Consider the following 9810-nt stretch of genomic DNA (forward strand, 5'->3'; position numbering starts at 1 on the left):
GTCTGAGTGAACTCTGGGAGTTGGTGATGGACAGGGAGGCCTGGTGTGCTGCAATTCATGGGGTTGCAAAGAGTCAGACACGACTGAGTGACTGAACTGAAATATTCAAATCATCCATGTAGGAGTATTTTTCCTCCCCTGTGCTGTGGATTGAATGTTCATGTCCCACCCCACCCCCACAAAAATCATGTGTTGAGAGGTGATTAGGTTTAATGTGGTCACAAGTGTGGAGCCCCTCTGATGGGATTGTGTGTGTGTATATGCTCATTCAGTCATGTTCAACTCTTTGCAACCCCGTGGACTTCAGCCTGCCAGGCTTCTCTGTCCATGGGATTCTCCAGGCAAGAATACTGGAGTGGGTAGCCTTTCCCTTCTCCAGGGGATCTTCCCAATCCAGGGACTGAGCCCACTGAGTCTCCTGCATTGGCAGGCAGATTCTTTACCACTGAGCCACCAAAGAAGCCATGATGGGATTGTGAAGTGAAGTTGCTCAGTCATGTCTGACTCGTTGCGACCCCGTGGACTCTAGCCTACCAGGCTTCTCCATCCATGGGATTCTCCAGGCAAGAATACTGAAGTGGGTTACTATTTCTTTCTCCAGGGGATCTTCCTGACCCAGGGATCGAACTTGGGTCTCCCACATTGGAGGCAGATGCTTTAACCTCTGAGCCACTAGGGAAGCCTCTTTTATGATGGGATTAGTGCCCTTAAAAGAAGAGGAAGAGACTTGAGACTTCTCTCTCTTCTTCCCTCCCCTCTCTCTGCCATATGAGGATACAGCAAGAAGATAATCACCTGCAAACTAAAAAGAGGGCTCTCATCAGGAACATAATTGGCTGCCACCTTGAACTTGGCCTCTCCTGTCTCCAGAAATGTAACAAATCAATTTCCGTTGTTTAAGACACAGGTTTTATCATAGCATCTTGAGCTAAGATACTTTACATAGTCTCTTGAAGGTTTTTAGTACACAACACAGCATGTAGGACCTTCAGTCTCAGCTAACTCTCAATATATAGCACATTCTCAATAAAAACACAAGGAATAAAAGAGCCCAGTGTATCCTCCCTGGTCAAAGGAGAACCTACTCGGGTTTACTCTCACCTTGATTCTCTTCCTGCCCCAAGATCTCTCTCAGCTTCTCCCAGACTGTATACTCTACCTAGAAGTTCTGGCAAAGAGTTTTTAAAATTAAATATTCCTGATAAAGATTTTGGAACATTTCTTGATATCTTAGTGTGGCATACAAATGATTCCTTCTCTTTTATAAATGTTTTTTTTTTTTCCTTTGGAAGAATCTCAGTTGATATTATTGGATCCCCCCCAAAAAATCAACTTGGCATATATAATATTAACCAGCTATGAGTCTGGAAGAAATTCAAAAACCAGACAGAAGTCTTTGATTTTTAAAGCATATTTAATCATGTTTTAAAGCAAAATGAAAGACCACAAATCTATTCAGACATTCCAAACAGTGAAGGAATAATTTTTATCAAAATCTGTAGCCTTACTCACGCAGAAAGAAATTGTCCTTAAGCAGTGCTGACAACTCTGTCTGAGACGTGAATCTGAAAACACTGCACATTTTTTCAATTATATTTTGGAAGCATTGAGTGTGCTCAATGAAATTCCAGAATTAATCCACTCTGGTTTTGCAATAGACACTGACTCATCCAAACTCCTCCCCTCTTTCCTTTTGGCAAAGTCTCTCTCTTCTACTACCCGCTTTAACACACACACACAACTTAAGCTAGAACCAATGACTGTGAAACAGCAAAATATTCAGTTAACCCAAAGACCTTCATTTCTGTTTCCTGCCATTGTTTTTCTACCCAAGATGAATGGAAAACACGTCATTTACCACCTGCAACATCTCCCAGAAGAGCTGAGATCCAAGGTACCCTCCCATCTAAGGGCATAGGCTGCCTCTTCCTGCCCATAAATTTTATGGAGTGACAAGAGAGCTACTGATAACTACAGATGCTGAGATTGCAATGGGTTGACAATTACTGGGCAGTCATCAGAGAACAAATGATTCACCTAGAAAGAGACACAGTCTTCCAATGAGATGGATCATTCTGATTCCAGTGCTGAAGAGGTAGAGAGTCCATGAAACAAATTAGCTTCAAAATTCATGGTTTTAGTTCATAATAGATAGCTGTTTTTTAAAAAATTAACTATTTTTGAGAAATAATTTACATATATAAAATTTATCCTTTTAAAGTGTACAATTCAGTAGGCTTTAGTATATTCACAAATTTATATAACCATCACTATTAGCTATTTCCAGAACATTTTTATTATCCCCCAAAGAAATGCCATATCCACTGGCTGCTGCTGCTGCTAAGTCGCTTCAGTCGTGTCCAACTCTGTGCGACCCCATAGACAGCAGCCCACCAGGCTCCCCCATCCCTGGGATTCTCCAGGCAAGAACACTGGAGTGGGTTGCCATTTCCTTCTCCAGTGCATGAAAGTGAAAAGTGAAAGTGAAGTCGCTCAGTTGTGTCCCACTCTTCGAGATCCCATGGACCACAGCCCACCAGGCTTCTCCATCCATGGGATTTTCCAGGCAAGAGTACTGGAGTGGGGTGCCATTGCCTTCTCCGATATCCACTGGCACTCAAGCTCAATTCCTCCAACCCTCCAGCCCTAGGCCATCACTCATTTACTTTCTATCCCTGTGTGTGTGTGTTGGTTGCTCAGTTGTGTCCATCTCTTTGTGATGCCATGGACTGTAGCCTGCCAGGCTCCTCTTGTCCAGGCAAGAATACTGGAGTGGGTTGCCATAGCCTTCTCCATAGATTTGCCTATTTTTAACACACATTTGGGAGAAGGCAATGGCACCCCACTCCAGCACTTTGCCTAGAAAATCCCATGGATGGAGGAGCCTGGTAGGCTGCAGTCCATGGGGTCGCTGAGGGTCGGACACAACTGAGCGACTTCACTTTGACTTTTCACTTTCATGCATTGGAGAAGGAAATGGCAACCCACTCCAGTGTTCTTGCCTGGAGAATCCCAGGGACGGGGGAGCCTGGTGGGCTGCCGTCTGTGGGGTCGCACAGAGTCGGACACGACTGAAGCGACAGCAGCAGCAGCAGCAGCAACACACATTTTGTATAAATGGCTACATGTGGCCTTTGTGTCTGGCTTTTTTCATTTAATGTTTTTAAGGTTCCAAATGAGATTTTTTGATGAGATGTTGAATTTCTCTTCTAACAGTCTTCCAATATTGAATGACTCTCCATCTTGAAGTGCTGTACACGCATTGTCTCACATCATTCTCACAGCATGGGATGAGGCATATACAACTATATCTATTTTACAGACAAAGAATTGGGGTTTAGAGAGAAGTCACATAACTTGTCCAGGGTCAGACAGATAAGAAGCAACAGAGCAGGATTTCAATCCAGATCCATTTGACTCCAAAGCTGGTGACCATAACCTCCAGGCTCCAGGATTTTTAGAGATGTGTTCTGATTTGTCTGGCCTTTCCAGTCACTTCTTTTGCACAGGAAAATGTAGATTGAGAAGATTCTCAAAAGTCAAGGCAGTTCTCTGGGGCCTGGACTGGGTGCAATGAGTCTGAAGTGCAGGATAGCCAGTCCGTGAACTGAGTATCAGTGAATGATGGCTGGAAGTCTAAGGCCACAGGAATCTCAGAAACTTTAAGGAGATTGACTGCAGAGCTTCCATCATGCCAGAGCAGCAAACAGCTTGGGGTGTCTGGTTGAAGCTTGGAATGCCATTAACATCCTTGTTTGGGTCTCCAACTGGTAGGCTCATAAATCAGATTATTCACCAACAGAAATGGTCTTCTTGATGAACCTTGGAGAAGCATAAAAGAAGAGTCATCCTGCCCACCACATTGCTATGATCCGCAGCAAGGCTCAACTTAAGAATCTTGGGAGGAGATTCAACTTATTTTTTAATATTTATTTTTTAATTGAGATGTAGTTGATTTACAATCAGAGTTTATTTCTGAAGACTCTCCAAACAGTGACAAAACATCCATGCAGAGATCTATCAAAGGCCGTCCATTTTCTTGTTTCTCCCAGAAGAAATGACAAAAATTCTAACTGAAACCCAAAGCTCAATCTTTAACCTTCTTTCAATTTTTGGTTCCAACTCCTCCTTTGAAATGTCAAGAACCAAATGACCAGGAATGATCAGCCTCACTTCTCCTAGTTTCCACCTCCTGACTTTGAGAGGCCTTGACATCCTTAAACTGTGACATGGCTCAGAATGGGCTGCATTTGAGCAAATTAGAGGCTGTGAGCAACTCTTCCTTAAACACTGGCCCCTGTATGGATTTTGAATGCAGGTGTGGAGGAAACGGTCTTTCAGTGAAGATAGATTATTAGGCCCATTGTTAAAGCAAAGCCAACCAAACTCAAATGCTGAACTCTTCCTCTTGGTGCAGCTTTAAGCTCGAGTTGAATCTTTTAAAAATTTAAAAAAAAATTTTTTTTAACTTACTTTGTATCGGAGTATAGCCAATTAACAATGTTGTGATAATTTCAGCAAAGGGATAGTGATAGTGAACAGCAAAGGGACTCAGCCGTATATAAACATGTATCTGTTCTCCCCTCAAACTCCTCTCCCATCCAGGCTGCTGTATAACACTGAACAGAGTTCCCTGTGCTACACAGTAGGTCCTCGTTGGTTATCCATTTTAAATAAAGCAGTGTGTACATTTTTCTTGTTTTTATTGTAGTATAGTGGATTGACAGTATCGTGTTAGTTTCAGCTGTAGACATAGTGACTCCATACTTTTGCAGATTATAATCCCTTGGGTGCATGTTATCATTTTAGTTGTGTCTGACTTTTTGTGACCCCATGGATGGTAGCCTGCCAATCTCCTCTGTCCATGGGATTCTCCAGGCAAAAATACTGGCGTGGGTTGCCATGCCCTTCTCCAGGGGATCTTCCTGATCCAGGGATCGAACCCACATCTCTTATATCTCCTGCATCAGCAGGAAGGTTCTTTACCATTAGCGCCACCTGGGAAGCCCTCATGCTCCCTTCAGTTCAGTTCATTCGCTCAGTCGTGTCTGACTCTTTGCGACCCCATGAATCACAGCACGCCAGGCCTCCCTGTCTATCACCGACTCCTGGAGTTCACTCAGACTCACGTCCATCGAGTCAGTGATGTCATCCAGCCATCTCATCCTCTGTCGTCCCCTTCTCCTCCTGCCCCCAATCCCTCCCATCATCAGAGTCTTTTCCAATGAGTCAACTCTTCACATGCTCCCTTACAGGTTATTAAAAAACAATGGCTATAATCCCCTGTTAAATCTTTGTTGCGTATCTATTTTACATATTGTAATTCGTTAATCCCACACTCCTAACTTCTCACTCGCCCTCCTTCAAAGGGAAGTGAGGGTAGTGTTTTCCCTCCACTCCAAAGGCAGGGGCAATTGGCTGCCTGGGCTCTGCTCTCCTTCCGCTGTTTCCAGCAGCAGGAGCCTTTGCCTGAAAACAAGTCCTCTGACATCACACCTGAGAGAGCTCACTCTAGCTCTGTAGTTAGTCAAGAACACCTCGGCAATCCTACTCTGCAAATTACTTAACCTCTCTAAGCCTGTGTTTCCTCCCTGTGTTAGGAAGATTGAATGAGATCAAAGTACGTGAAGTTCTCAGCAGAGTGTCTGATATGTAGTGAGTCCCAGTAAACACTGGCTTTTTTTTTTTTTAATAAATTTCTCAGAGCTATTTGGAAGCACGTCCCAGTGAGATGTTACACTGTCCTTATTTTGGCCTGCAGAACACACACATGATCTAGAGAGGCTGCTGCTGCTGCTGCTAAGTCACTTCAGTCGTGTCCGACTCTGTGTGACCCCATAGACGGCAGCCCACCAGGCTCCCCCGTCCCTGGGATTCTCCAGGCAAGAACACTGGAGTGGGTTGCCATTTCCCTCTCTAATTTAGAGAGGCTGGGAGGGAATAAAGATGTGAGCTAACCCTCCTAGCTGCTTTCTGGTATGAGCACTGAATCTCGAAGGCAAGGCTTAGAAATGGGAGTGTTTCTGTCACTGATCTCCTCCAAGAGGAAGGAATTAAGGAGCAAGGAGCCCAAACAATGGAAGATTCTGAGGCAAGAGGTGAAGGCCTCACTTCAGACAGAGAGAGTGAGGAGGGCACAGGCCATGAGGGTAGAGGCCGGGAGGCAGCTTGGCCACTGCTAGACATGGGCTCCCAGGAGCCAGTTAGGGACAGGCACCCCTCTGCCCAGGGCCCATGACTTGGTGAGGGGAGCACAGGATGGATTCCAGTCCCCCACCCTTCCTCTTGTCTCCTCAAATAAGTCCTTTATCAGGACCCAGACTTCACAGCCTCAAGCAGTAGCTTAGGGCTGGGCATGGGTATCTGAGTTTGGATTTGGATGAAGAGTCCAGAACCATGAAGATAAGAGCAAGTAGGCGGCTATCTGTGGAGGGCAGGAGGGGAAGAAGGGAGGGTCTTAGCAAAGTGTTTCTCTATATGTAATGTAGCAGGACCCTATGAGACCTTTCCCAGGACAGATTCCCACCCCTCCTCCCCACTCCATGTCCTTGCCTGCATCTTTTTCATAGAAAAACTTTAGCCTCCTAGGCTTTCCCTGAGTTCCAAATAATAAATTTAATACAAGAAATGAGAAATCGCAGAAACAAAGGAAAACAGTCAAGAAGGCAAAATAATAATAGTTTAGCCATTAAACAAAGTCAAGGATCTTTAGTTCCTCCTCAATGGCCATAGATAGTATTCTGAGCCATGTCCTTTGAGCTGTTTTGCAGATACTGAAATCCCCACCAGGTGGGAGGAGTTAACTACATACTGATCGTGATCACTGATCACTGATAACCACATAGTGACCCCAGGCCAGTTGGAACCAGGAGGTCAATGATGATGTTGATTCTCGATTACCTCACCACCCACCAACCAGAAGAATGTCCATGAGCTGACCACGCACCGCAAGACCCCCTCCTCACCATGTCTTGGAAAACTTCTCCCTGAAAGCCATCAGGGAGTCCAGGTCTCTTAGACACTAACTGCCTGAACTCATAGCTTGATGCCCTGCAATAAACGCTGCACTTTCCTTCACCATAACCAGTGTCAGTAGGCTGGCTTTACTGTGCTTGGGCAAGTGGACTCAAGTTTGGTTGGATAATGTATAGTTTGCCAAATGTGTGAACCAGCTTACAGGTTGGGTTCTTCAGAAAATGAAGCTGAAATGAAGGTTGGAATTGTTGTGTTGTCTCTAAGTCACGTCTGACTCTTTTGCAACCCCATGGACTATAGCCTGCCAGGCTCCCTACGTCCATGGGATTTCCCAGGCAAGAATACTGGAGTGGGTTGCCATTTTCTTCTCCAGGGGATCTTCCTGACTCAGGGATCGAGCATGCATCTCCTGCGTTGGCAGGTGGATTCTTTACTACTGAGCCACCAGGGAAGCCAAAAGTTTAGATATGAGATGTTTATTAAAGATATAAGTGAAGCACAGGATTGGGCCTAGAGGAGCCACCAGCTTAAAGCTGTTGACCACACTCCCTTCAGCTGGGCAACAAGGCCTTCCTAAAAGGTTGGTGCGGCGGCACCTTTCCAAGTGAACCACAATTGCCAGTCAACAGCACTGAGTTAGCAAGTAGTGAAATGTTGCTCCTGGGGAAATACAGGGCCTAGGTTCCTGTGAGCCTCTGATCACAACATTGTCACCAATGGATCAATACGTGACCTGGTTTGATGTGAGTTTCTTTTTTAAGGCAACGTTTAGAATATATATTATTGATTCATAGCTGTTGAACTCATGGTCAACAAGACTGCAACTCAGGTCTGAGCGAAGCTTAATCTAATACATGTGTTTTCTGTTTTCTACAAAAGGCTCATTACGGCCTTCTAGTACTCAGAAACACGAGTTTCTCAGAAAGCCTCCTTAATAATTTAAAATGTTACTTTCACTCTAGGTAATATTATTGATGAAATCATGGTTTAATTGTGCAGGATATGTTTTTTTCTAACATACATTAATTTGAATAAATTATTGTTAAAATTGTTCATCTTTACACCTGAATCATCTCACACACCACCCCAGTGGTGCGCAGACCTCTGGTGTCCATGTTTCTTCGAAGCTGCATTTTTGTGAGCATCACGGATTTGATACATGGATGATTTGGTCTGACCCACTCTCAGGATATCCTTCTCTCCTCAGGTTTCTACAGGAATCATTCATTTGTTCCAGGATCTCTGGACTAAGAAGAAATTCTCTTCCACATTCCACTCAGCATAAGCTATGCTTATCCTTTACTTGCTAATAAAACAGCAGCTTGTGTTTAATGTGGATTGATTCAAATAAGAGAATTCAGCGACTTTCCAAACCCACCAACTTCTTCCTGTGTGGTTAAATGTTCCCATATTTGGTGAAAATGGAGAAAGGAAATAACAAAGGATTGGATATTATCCTAAAAGCTATTTGTTTACTTTAAAAGTCTTAATAAAAAGATTTCTCCAATTTATTTTTCATAACTTCATAGGAAGCAAGAACAATTTCTGAGAGGAACTGGTTTTTAGACAAAAATGTCATTTAATCTCTAAGTATATTGTATATTACTTTAAAGTGCTACCTGGCGTTTGTAATCTAAGATGTCCAGAATAGATAACATTGCAAAGATTCTCTGATAATCATGAGGATGCAGGTTTATTTCCTTCAGTGGGGTGTCCGTTAAAAGAATATGAACTTTTTAACTGGCCTCCAGCCTCTGTGCCATGTGATCTACCTGCATTTTTCCATAATTTGTGAGCACCAGCTGAGGTTTTTTAATAGTTGAAGCTAATATTTGTTAATTGAAAGTGGAGGTGATTTAAACCAAACCAAAAATAGCATGTATATATATTTTTTAACATTGAACCTATGTTGGGACTTTTGTTCTGTTTTCTTCTTCTTTGTGCTTTTCTTGTTTTTGTAAAAAAAAGTCAGCTTTATTAAGGTATAATTGACGAATAAAATTATAAGGTATTTAAGTGTACATGTGATGATTTGATACATGTTATGAGAGAATTCTCCCCATCTAGTTAATTAACACATCCATCACCTCACATATTTATCCTTTTTTTCTTTTAAGAGAACATTTAAGTACTACACTCAGCAACATTCAGTTATACAATAGAGTGTTGTCAACTATAGTCACCATGTTTGAAGTTAGATCCTCAGACCTTGTTCATCTCACACCTGAAACTTTGCACCCTTTTTATCAATATCTCTCTATTCCCCAACCCCCCAGCCTCTGGCAACCACTGTTTTACTCTGTCTAGGAGTTAGTTTTTGTGTGTGTGTGTGTTTTTAAGTTTCCAGGTATAAGTGATACTTTGGAGTATTTGTCTTTCTCTTTCTGGCTTATTTCACTTAGCATAATACCTTCAAGATCCATTCACAAATGGCATGATTTCTTTCTTTCTGAGAGCTGGATAATATGTTACACCTCTATCCATTCATCTCTCTGGACATTTAGGTTGCTTCCATGTCTTGGCTATTGTAAATAGTGCTGCTATGACATTGGGGCTGTAGTTATCTCATTTGATACCCTGTTTTCATCCCCTTTAAATATATACTCACAGTTGGAATTATGGAATCATATGGTAATTATATTTTTAATTTTTCTGAAGCACCTCACTATTGTTTTCCACAGTGACTGAACCATTTTACATTCTTACTAACACTGCACAAGGGTTCCCTTTTCTCCACAGCCTCACCAATACTACTACCTCTTGTCTATTTGGTGACAGCCAGTCTAACAGTTCGGAGAAGGCAATGGCACCACACTCCAGTACTCGTGCCTGGAA

The 9810-nt window shown here is 43.0% G+C and overlaps 1 long non-coding RNA gene across 1 annotated transcript; it reads left to right on the plus strand.

The window, feature by feature from the left end:
• Positions 1 to 7452: 7452 nt before the first annotated feature.
• On the plus strand, positions 7453 to 9566 carry LOC123334530. Its single transcript, XR_006552534.2, has 2 exons — positions 7453 to 7718; positions 8183 to 9566. It is a non-coding gene; the product is annotated as an uncharacterized LOC123334530 (long non-coding RNA).
• Positions 9567 to 9810: the final 244 nt, after the last annotated feature.

Source organism: Bubalus bubalis, chromosome 7 (genome assembly GCF_019923935.1).
Source record: "Bubalus bubalis isolate 160015118507 breed Murrah chromosome 7, NDDB_SH_1, whole genome shotgun sequence".
Classification (NCBI taxonomy): Eukaryota; Metazoa; Chordata; class Mammalia; order Artiodactyla; family Bovidae; genus Bubalus; species Bubalus bubalis.